Here is an 11,333-nt window from a genome sequence, read left to right as displayed (position 1 = left end):
GTCCTAACCCTAGTATTAACCCTGGTATTACCCCTCAGTCCTAACCCTGGTATTAACCCTCAGTCCTAACCCTAGTATTACCCCTCAGTCCTAACCCTGGTATTACCCCTCAGTCCTAACCCTAGTATTACCCCTCAGTCCTAACCCTGGTACCCCTGTCCTAACCCTAGTATTACCCTCAGTCCTAACCCTAGTATTACCCCTCAGTCCTAACCCTGGTATTACCCCTCAGTCCTAACCCTAGTATTACCCTCAGTCCTAACCCTAGTATTACCCCTCAGTCCTAACCCTAGTATAACCCCTCAGTTCTAACCCTAGTATACCCCTCAGTCCTAACCCTGGTATTACCCCTCAGTTCTAACCCTAGTATTACCCCTCAGTCCTAACCTAGTATAACCCCTCAGTTCTAACCTAGTATAACCCCTCAGTTCTAACCCTAGTATTACCCCCAGTCCTAACCCTAGTATAACCCTCAGTCCTAACCCTAGTATAACCCCTCAGTTCTAACCCTAGTATTACCCCCCAGTTCTAACCCTAGTATTACCCCTCAGTCCTAACCCTAGTATTACCCCTCAGTCCTAACCCTAGTATTACCCCTCAGTTCTAACCCTAGTATACCCCTCAGTCCTAACCCTAGTATAACCCCTCAGTCCTAACCCCCCCTCAGTTCTAACCCTAGTATAACCCCTCAGTCCTAACCCTAGTATTACCCCTCAGTTCTAACCCTAGTATAACCCCTCAGTTCTAACCCTAGTATTACCCCTCAGTTCTAACCCTAGTATAACCCCTCAGTCCTAACCCTAGTATTACCCCTCAGTTCTAACCCTAGTATTACCCCTCAGTCCTAACCCTAGTATTACCCCTCAGTTCTAACCCTAGTATAACCTCAGTCCTAACCCTAGTATTACCCCTCAGTTCTAACCCTAGTATAACCCCTCAGTTCTAACCCTAGTATTACCCTCAGTCCTAACCCTAGTATAACCCCTCAGTCCTAACCTAGTATTACCCCTCAGTTCTAACCCCTAGTATTACCCCCTCAGTCCTAACCCTATTACCCCTCAGTATCGGTAACCTAGTATTACCCCTCAGTCCTAACCCTAGTATAACCCCTCAGTCCTAACCCTAGTATTACCCCTCAGTCCTAACCCTGGTATTACCCCTCAGTCCTAACCCTAGTATAACCCCTCAGTCCTAACCCTGGTATTACCCCTCCAGTTCCTAACCCTATAACCCCTCAGTCCTAACCCTAGTATTACCCCTCAGTTCTAACCTACCCCTCAGTCCTAACCCTAGTATTACCCCTCAGTTCCTAACCCCTAGTCCTAACCTAACCCCTCAGTCCTAACCCTAGTATAACCCCTCAGTCCTAACCCTGGTATTACCCTCAGTTCTAACCTAAGTATAACCCCTCAGTCCTAACCCTAGTATAACCCCTCAGTCCTAACCCTAGTATAACCCCTCAGTCCCCCTCAGTCCTAACCCTAGTATTACCCCCTCAGTTCTAACCTAGTACCCCTCAGTCCTAACCCTAGTATTACCCCTCAGTTCTAACCCTAGTATAACCCCTCAGTCCTAACCCTAGTATTACCCCTCAGTTCTAACCCTAGTATAACCCCTCAGTCCTAACCCTAGTATTACCCCTCAGTTCTAACCCTAGTATTACCCTCAGTCCTAACCTAGTATAACCCCTCAGTTCTAACCCTAGTATTACCCCCTCAGTCCTAACCCTAGTATAACCCCTCAGTTCTAACCCTGGTATTACCCTCAGTTCTAACCCTAACCCCTCAGTTCTAACCCTAACCCTAGTATTACCCCTCAGTCCTAACCCTAGTATTACCCCTCAGTTCTAACCCTAGTACCCCTCAGTCCTAACCCTAGTACCCCTCAGTTCTAACCCTAGTATTACCCCTCAGTTCTAACCCTAACCCCTCAGTCCTAACCCTAGTATTACCCCTCAGTCCCCTCAACCCCTCAGTCCTAACCCTGTCCCCTCAGTTCTAACCCTAGTATAACCCCCTAACCTAGTATAACCCCTCAGTCCTAACCTAGTATAACCCCTCAGTCCTAACCTAGTATAACCCCTCAGTCCTAACCCTAATTACCCCTCAGTTCTAACCCTAGTATAACCCCTCAGTCCTAACCCTAGTCCTAACCCTTACCCCTCAGTTCTAACCCTAACCCCTCAGTCCTAACCTAGTATTACCCCTCAGTTCTAACCCTAGTATTACCCCTCAGTCCTAACCCTAGTATAACCCCTCGGTCTAACCCTAATAACCCCTCAGTCCTAACCCTAGTATAACCCCTCAGTCCTAACCCTAGTATGGCCCTCAGTTCTAACCCTAGTATTACCCCTCAGTCTAACCCTAGTATTACCCCTCAGTTCCTAACCCCTAGTATTACCCTCAGTTCTAACCCTAACACCTCAGTCCTAACCCTAGTATTACCCTCAGTCCTAGTATAACCCCTCAGTCCTAACCCTAGTATTACCCCTCAGTTCCTAACCCTAGTATTGCCCCTCAGTCCTAACCCTAGTATAACCCCTCAGTTCTAACCCTAACCCCTGGTCTAACCCCTCAGTCCTAACCCTAGTATTATAACCCCTCAGTCCTAACCCTAGTATTACAGTTCTAACCCTAGTCCCCTCGGTCTAACCTAGTATTGCCCCTCGGTCCTAACCTAGTATACCCCCTCAGTCCTAACCTGGTATTGCCCTCAGTCTAACCTAGTATTACCCCTCAGTCCTAACCCTAGTATTACCCCTCAGTCCTAACCCCTAACCCCTCAGTCCTAACCCTAGTATTACCCCTCAGTTCTAACCCTAGTATTACCCCCTCAGTTCTAACCCTAGTATTACCCCTCAGTTCTAACCCCTCAGTTCTTACCCCTCAGTCCTAACCCTAACAGGTCCTAACCTAGTACCCCCTCAGTCCTAACCCTAGTATAACCCCTCAGTCCCCTCAGTCCTAACCCTAGTATTGCCCTCGGTCTAACCTAGTATCCCCTCAGTCCTAACCCTGGTATTGCCCTCACCCTAACCCTCAGTATTAACCCCTCAGTCCTAACCTAACCCCTCAGTCCTAACCCTAGTATAACCCCTCAGTCCTAACCTAGTATTTACCCCCAGTCCTAACCTAGTATAACCCCTCAGTTCTAACCCTAGTATAACCCCTCAGTCCTAACCTCCTAGTATTACCCCTCAGTCCTAACCCTAGTATTACCCCCCCTCAGTTCTAACCTAGTATTACCCCTCAGTTCTAACCCTAACCCCTCAGTCTATTATAACCCTCAACCCCTATACCTCAGTTCTAACCCTAGTATTACCCCCTCAGTCCTAACCCTAGTATTACCCCTCAGTCCTAACCCTAATTACCCCTCAGTCCTAACCCTGGTATTACCCCTCAGTCCTAACCCTAGTATTACCCCTCAGTCCTAACCCCTAATTGCCCTCAGTTCTAACCTAACCCTCAGTCCTAACCCTAGTATTACCCCTCAGTCCTAACCTAGTATTACCCCTCAGTCCTAACCCTAGTATAACCCTCAGTCCTAACCCTAGTATTGCCCCTCAGTCCTAACCTAGTATTACCCCTCAGTCCTAACCCTAACCCCTCAGTCCTAACCCTAGTATTACCCCTCAGTCCTAACCCTAGTATTACCCCTCAGTTCTAACCCTAACCCCTCAGTCCTAACCCTTACCCCTCAGTCCTAACCCCTAGTATACCCCTCAGTCCTAACCCTAGTATAACCCTCAGTCCTAACCCTAGTATTACCCCTCAGTCCTAACCCTAACTTTTAGTCCTAACCCTAGTATTACCCTCAGTCCTAACCCTGGTATTACCCTCAGTCCCCTAACCCCTCAGTCCTAACCCTAGTATTACCCCTCAGTCCTAACCCTAGTATTACCCCTCAGTTCTAACCTAACCCCTCAGTCCTAACCCTGGTATTACCCCTCAGTCCTAACCTGGTATTACCCTCAGTCCTAACCTGGTATTACCCCTCGGTCCTACAACCTGGTATTACCCCTCCCCCTAACCCTAGATATTACCCCTCAGTCCTGAGTATTGCCCCTCAGTCCCTAACCCCTCAGTCCTAACCCTGGTATACCCCTCAGTCCTAACCCTGGTATTACCCTCAGTCCTAACCCTGGTATTACCCCTCAGTCCCTAACCTAGTATTACCCCTCAGTCCTAACCCTAGTATTGCCCCTCAGTCCTACCCTCACCCTAGTAACCCTGCCCCTCAGTCCTAACCTAGTATTGCCCCTCAGTCCTAACCTCAGTCCTAACCCTGGTATAACCCCTCAGTCCCCAACCCTAGTCCTAACCCTAGTATTACCCTCAGTCCTAACCCTAGTATACCCCTCAGTCCTAACCCTGGTATTACCCCTCAGTCCCTCAGTCCTAACCCTAGTATTATCCCCTCAGTCCTAACCCTAGTATTACCCCAGTCAGTCCTAACCCTAGTATTACCCCTCAGTATTACCCCTCAGTCCTAACCTAACCCCTCAGTCCTAACCCTAGTATTACCCCTCAGTCCTAACCCCTAGTATTACCCCTCAGTCCTAACCCTCCTGGTATTACCCCTCAGTCCTAACCCTGGTATTACCCCCTCAGTCCTAACCCTAGTATTACCCCTCAGTCCTAACCCTGGTATTACCCTCAGTCCTAACCCTGGTATAACCCCTCAGTCCTAACCCTGGTATTACCCCTCAGTCCTAACCCTGGTATTGCCCCTCAGTCCTAACCTAGTATTACCCCTCAGTCCTAACCCTGTGTATTACCCCTCAGTCCTAACCCTGGTATTACCCCTCAGTCCTAACCCTGGTATTACCCCTCAGTCCTAACCCTAGTATTACCCCTCAGTCCTAACCCTGGTATTACCCCTCGGTCCTAACCCTGGTATAACCCCTCAGTCCCCTCCCCTCGTCCTAACCCTAGTATTACCCCTCAGTATTGCCCCTCAGTCCCTAACCTGGTATTACCCCTCAGTCCTAACCCTAGGGTATTGCCCCTCAGTCCTAACCCCCCTCGTCCTAACCCTAGTATTACCCCTCAGTCCTAACCCTAGTATTACCCTCAGTCCTAACCCTGGTATTACCCCTCAGTCCTAACCCTAGTATTACCCCTCAGTCCTAACCCTGGTATAACCCCTCAGTCCTAACCTAGTATTACCCCTCAGTCCTAACCCTGGTGTGCCCTCAGTCCTATAACCCTCAGTCCTAACCCTAGTATTACCCCTCAGTCCTAACCCTAGTATTGCCCTCAGTCCTAACCCTAGTATTGCCCCTCAGTCCTAACCCCTAACCCCCTCAGTATTATTACCCCTCAGTCCTAACCCTAGTATTACCCCTCAGTCTAACCCCTGGTATTATACCCCTCCCCCTAGTCCTAACCCTAGTATTACCCCTCAGTCCTAACCCTAGTATTGTATTACCCCTCAGTCCTAACCTAGTATTGCCCCTCAGTCCTAACCCTAGTATTACCCCTCAGTCCTAACCCTGGTATTGCCCTCAGTCCTAACCCCTAGTATTACCCCTCAGTCCTAACCCCTCCCCTCAGTCCTAACCTAGGTATTGCCCTCAGTCCTAACCCTAGTATTACCCCTCAGTCCTAACCCTAGTATTACCCCTCAGTCCTAACCTAGTATTACCCCTCAGTCCTAACCTGGTATTACCCCTCAGTCCTAACCCTAGTATTACCCTCAGTCCTAACCCTAGTATAACCCCTCAGTTCCCCTCCAGTCCTAACCCTATTACCCTCAGTTCCCCTCAGTCCTAACCCTGGTATAACCCCTCCTCAGTCCCCTAACCTAACCCTGGTATTACCCCTCAGTCCTAACCCTAGTATAACCCCTCAGTCCTAACCCTGGTATTACCCCTCAGTCCTAACCCTGGTATAACCCCTCAGTTCCAACCCCTATTGCCTCAGTCCTAACCCTAGTATTACCCCTCAGTCCTAACCTAGTATTACCCCTCAGTCCTGACCCTCACCCCTCAGTCCTAACCCTGTATTACCCCTCAGTCCTAACCCTAGTATTACCCCTCAGTTCAACCCCTCAGTCCTAACCTCCTAGTATTACCCCTCAGTCCTAACCCTAGTATTACCCCTCAGTCCTAACCTCAGTATTACCCCTCAGTCCCCTAGTATTGCCCAGTCCTAACCCTAGTATTACCCCTCAGTCCTAACCCTAGTATTACCCACCTCAGTCCTAACCCTGCTATTATCCCTCAGTCCTAACCCTAGTATTACCCTCAGTCCTAACCCCTAGTATTACCCCTCAGTCCTAACCCTAGTATTACCCCTCAGTCCTAACCCTGGTATTACCCCTCAGTCCTAACCCTAGTATTACCCCTCAGTCCTAACCTGGTATTACCCCCTCAGTCCTAACCTAGTATTACCCCTCAGTCCTAACCCTGGTATTACCCCTCAGTCCTAACCCTGGGTATTGCCCCTCAGTCTAACCCTAGTATTACCCCTCAGTCCTAACCCTGGTATTACCCCTCAGTCCTAACCCTGGTATTACCCTCAGTCCTAACCCTGGTATTACCCTCAGTCCTAACCCTGGTATTGCCCCTCCTAACCCTGTCCTCAACCTAGTATTGCCCCTCAGGTCCTAAACCCTGGTATTACCCTCAGTCCTAACCTGGTATGCCCCTCAGTCCTAACCCTAGTATGACCTCACCCCTCAGTCCTAACCCTGGTATTACCCCTCAGTCCTAACCCTGGTATTACCCCTCAGTCCTAACCCTCACTACCCTCAGTCCTAACCCTAGTATTACCCCAGTCCTGGCCCTCCTCCTAACCCTGTATTACCCTCAGTCCTAACCCTAGTATTACCCAGTCCTAACCCTCCCCCTCAGTCCTAACCCTAGTATTACCCTCAGTCCTAACCCTAGTATTACCCCTCAGTCCTAACCCTGGTATTACCCCTCAGTCCTAACCTGGTCCTATCTATTACCCTCAGTCCTAACCCTGGTATTACCCCTCAGTCCTAGCCTAGTATTGCCCTCAGTCTTAACCTCCTAGTATTATCCCTCAGTCCTAACCTAGTATTACCCTCAGTCTAACCCTGGTATTACCCTCAGTCCTAACCTGGTATTACCCCTCAGTCCTAACCCTGGTATTGCCCCTCAGTCCTAACCCTGGTATTACCCCCTCAGTCCTAACCCTGGTATTACCCTCAGTCCTCCTGGTATTACCCCTCAGTCCTAACCCTAGTATAACCCTCAGTCCTAACCCCTGGTATAACCCTCAGTCCCCCTGGTATACCCCTCAGTCCTAACCCTAGTATTACCCCTCAGTCCTAACCCTAGTATTACCCCTCAGTCCTAACCCTAGTCCTAACCCTGGTATTACCCCTCAGTCCTAACCCTTGTACCCTCAGTCCTAACCTAGTATTACCCCTCAGTCCTAACCCTAGTATTACCCCTCAGTCCTAACCCTAGTATTACCCCTCAGTCCTAACCCTAGTATTACCCTCAGTCCTAACCCTAGTATAACCCTCAGTCCTAACCTAGTATTACCCCTCAGTCCTAACCCTGGTCCTCAGTCTTAACCCTGGTATTACCCCTCAGTCCTAACCCTGGTATTACCCCCTCAGTCCTAACCCTGGTATTACCCCTCAGTCCTAACCCTGGTATTGCCCCTCAGTCCTAACCCTGGTATTGCCCCTCAGTCCTAACCCTATTACCCTCCAGTCCTAACCCCTGGTATTACCCCTCAGTCCTAACCTAGTATTACCCCTCAGTCCTAACCTGGTATAACCCCTCAGTCCTAACCCTAGTATAACCCCTCAGTCCTAACCCTCATAACCCCTCAGTCCTAACCCTGGTATTACCTCAGTCCTAACCTAGTATTACCCCTCAGTCCTAACCCCTGGTATTACCCCTCAGTCCTAACCTAGGTATTACCCTCAGTCCTAACCTAGTATGTACCCTCAGTCCTAACCTAGTATTACCCTCAGTCCTAACCTAGTATTACCCTCAGTCTTAACCCTGGTATTACCCCTCAGTCCTAACCCTAGTATTACCCCTCAGTCTTAACTAACCCTAGTATATTACCCCTCAGTCTTAACCCTGGTATTACCCCCTCAGTCCTAACCCTGGTATTACCCCTCAGTCCTAACCCTGGTATTACCCCTCAGTCCTAACCCTGGTATTACCCCTCAGTCCTAACCCTAACCCCTCAGTCCTAACCCTAGTATTACCCCTCAGTCTTAACCCTAGTATAACCCTCAGTCCTAACCCTAGTATAACCCCTCAGTCCTAACCCCTAGTATTACCCCTCAGTCCTAACCCTAGTATTACCCCTCGTCCTAACCTAGTATTGCCCCTCAGTCCTAACCCTGGTATTACCCCTCAGTCCTAACCCTAGTATTACCCCTCAGTTCTAACCTAGTGGCACCCTCAGTTCTAACCCTGGCCTCAGTTCTAACCCTAGCCCCTCAGTTCTAACCCTAGCCCCTCAGTTCTAACCCTAGCCCCTCAGTTCTAACCCTAGCCCCTCAGTTCTAACCCTAACCCCTCAGTTCTAACCCTAGCCCCTCAGTCCTAACCCTAGCCCCTCAGTCCTAACCCTAGCCCCTCAGTCCTAACCCTAACCCCTCAGTCCTAACCCTAACCCCTCAGTCCTAACCCGAGCCCCTCAGTATTACTGTAGTATTACCCCTATGTCATAGATTTGATGTATATGGGACATAGCTCTGATGAACAGCTTTATGTAGGACATGGCTCTGATGAACAGCTTGATGTAGGACATGGCTCTGATGAACAGCTTGATGTAGGACATGGCTCTGATGAACTGCTTGATGTAGGACATGGCTCTGATGAACAGCTTGATGTAGGACATGGCTCTGATGAACAGCTTGATGTAGGATATTGCTCTGATGAACAGCTTGATGTAGGACATGGCTCTGATGAACAGCTTGATGTAGGACATGGCTCTGATGAACAGCTTGATGTAGGACATGGCTCTGATGAACAGCTTGATGTAGGACATGGCTCTGATGAACAGCTTGATGTAGGACATGGCTCTGATGAACAGCTTGATGTAGGACATGGCTCTGATGAACAGCTTGATGTAGGACATGGCTCTGATGAACAGCTTGATGTAGGACATGGCTCTGATGAACAGCTTGATGTAGGACATGGCTCTGATGAACAGCTTGATGTAGGACATGGCTCTAATGAACAGCTTGATGTAGGACATGGCTCTGATGAACAGCTTGATGTAGGACATGGCTCTGATGAACAGCTTGATGTAGGACATGGCTCTGATGAACAGCTTGATGTAGGACATGGCTCTGATGAACAGCTTGATGTAGGACATGGCTCTGATGAACAGCTTGATGTAGGACATTGCTCTGATGAACAGCTTGATGTAGGATATGGCTCTGATGAACAGCTTGATGTAGGACATGGCTCTGATGAACAGCTTGATGTAGGACATGGCTCTGATGAACAGCTTGATGTAGGACATGGCTCTGATGAACAGCTTGATGTAGGACATGGCTCTGATGAACAGCTTGATGTAGGACATGGCTCTGATGAACAGCTTGATGTAGGACATGGCTCTGATGAACAGCTTGATGTAGGACATGGCTCTGATGAACAGCTTGATGTAGGACATGGCTCTGATGAACAGCTTGATGTAGGACATGGCTCTGATGAACAGCTTGATGTAGGACATGGCTCTGATGAACAGCTTGATGTAGGACATGGCTCTGATGAACAGCTTGATGTAGGACATGGCTCTGATGAACAGCTTGATGTAGGACATGGCTCTGATGAACAGCTTGATGTAGGACATGGCTCTGATGAACAGCTTGATGTAGGACATGGCTCTGATGAACAGCTTGATGTAGGACATGGCTCTGATGAACAGCTTGATGTAGGACATGGCTCTGATGAACAGCTTGATGTAGGACATGGCTCTGATGAACAGCTTGATGTAGGACATGGCTCTGATGAACAGCTTGATGTAGGACATGGCTCTGATGAACAGCTTGATGTAGGACATGGCTCTGATGAACAGCTTGATGTAGGACATGGCTCTGATGAACAGCTTGATGTAGGACATGGCTCTGATGAACAGCTTGATGTAGGACATGGCTCTGATGAACAGCTTGATGTAGGACATGGCTCTGATGAACAGCTTGATGTAGGACATGGCTCTGATGAACAGCTTGATGTAGGACATGGCTCTGATGAACAGCTTGATGTAGGACATGGCTCTGATGAACAGCTTGATGTAGGACATGGCTCTGATGAACAGCTTGATGTAGGACATGGCTCTGATGAACAGCTTGATGTAGGACATGGCTCTGATGAACAGCTTGATGTAGGACATGGCTCTGATGAACAGCTTGATGTAGGACATGGCTCTGAACAGCTTGATGTAGGACATGGCTCTGATGAACAGCTTGATGTAGGACATGGCTCTGATGAACAGCTTGATGTAGGACATGGCTCTGAACAGCTTGATGTAGGACATGGCTCTGATGAACAGCTTGATGTAGGACATGGCTCTGATGAACAGCTTGATGTAGGACATGGCTCGATGAACAGCTTGATGTAGGACATGGCTCTGATGAACAGCTTGATGTAGGACATGGCTCTGATGAACAGCTTGATGTAGGACATGGCTCTGATGAACAGCTTGATGTAGGACATGGCTCTGATGAACAGCTTGATGTAGGACATGGCTCTGATGAACAGCTTGATGTAGGACATGGCTCTGATGAACAGCTTGATGTAGGACATGGCTCTGATGAACAACTTGATGTAGGACATGGCTCTGATGAACAGCTTGATGTAGGACATGGCTCTGATGACAGCTTGATGTAGGACATGGCTCTGATGAGCAGCTTGATGTAGGACATGGCTCTGATGAACAGCTTGATGTAGGACATGGCTCTGATGAACAGCTTGATGTAGGACATGGCTCTGATGAACAGCTTGATGTAGGACATGGCTCTGATGAACAGCTTGATGTAGGACATGGCTCTGATGAACAGCTTGATGTAGGACATGGCTCTGATGAACAGCTTGATGTAGGGCATGGCTCTGAACAGTTTGATGTAGGATATGCCTCTGATGAACAGCTTGATGTAGGACATGGCTCTGATGAACAGCTTGATGTAGGACATGGCTCTGATGAACAGCTTGATGTAGGACATGGCTCTGATGAACAGCTTGATGTAGGACATGGCTCTGATGAACAGCTTGATGTAGGACATGGCTCTGATGAACAGCTTGATGTAGGGCATGGCTCTGAACAGTTTGATGTAGGATATGCGCTCTGATGAACAGCTTGATGTAGGACATGGCTCTGATGAAC

The sequence above is a fragment of the Oncorhynchus keta genome, unplaced genomic scaffold, assembly GCF_023373465.1.
Source record: "Oncorhynchus keta strain PuntledgeMale-10-30-2019 unplaced genomic scaffold, Oket_V2 Un_contig_5009_pilon_pilon, whole genome shotgun sequence".
In the NCBI taxonomy this organism is placed as follows: domain Eukaryota; kingdom Metazoa; phylum Chordata; class Actinopteri; order Salmoniformes; family Salmonidae; genus Oncorhynchus; species Oncorhynchus keta.
The sequence above is the reverse complement of the archived record's forward strand: the minus strand, read 5'-3'. Positions refer to the sequence as shown.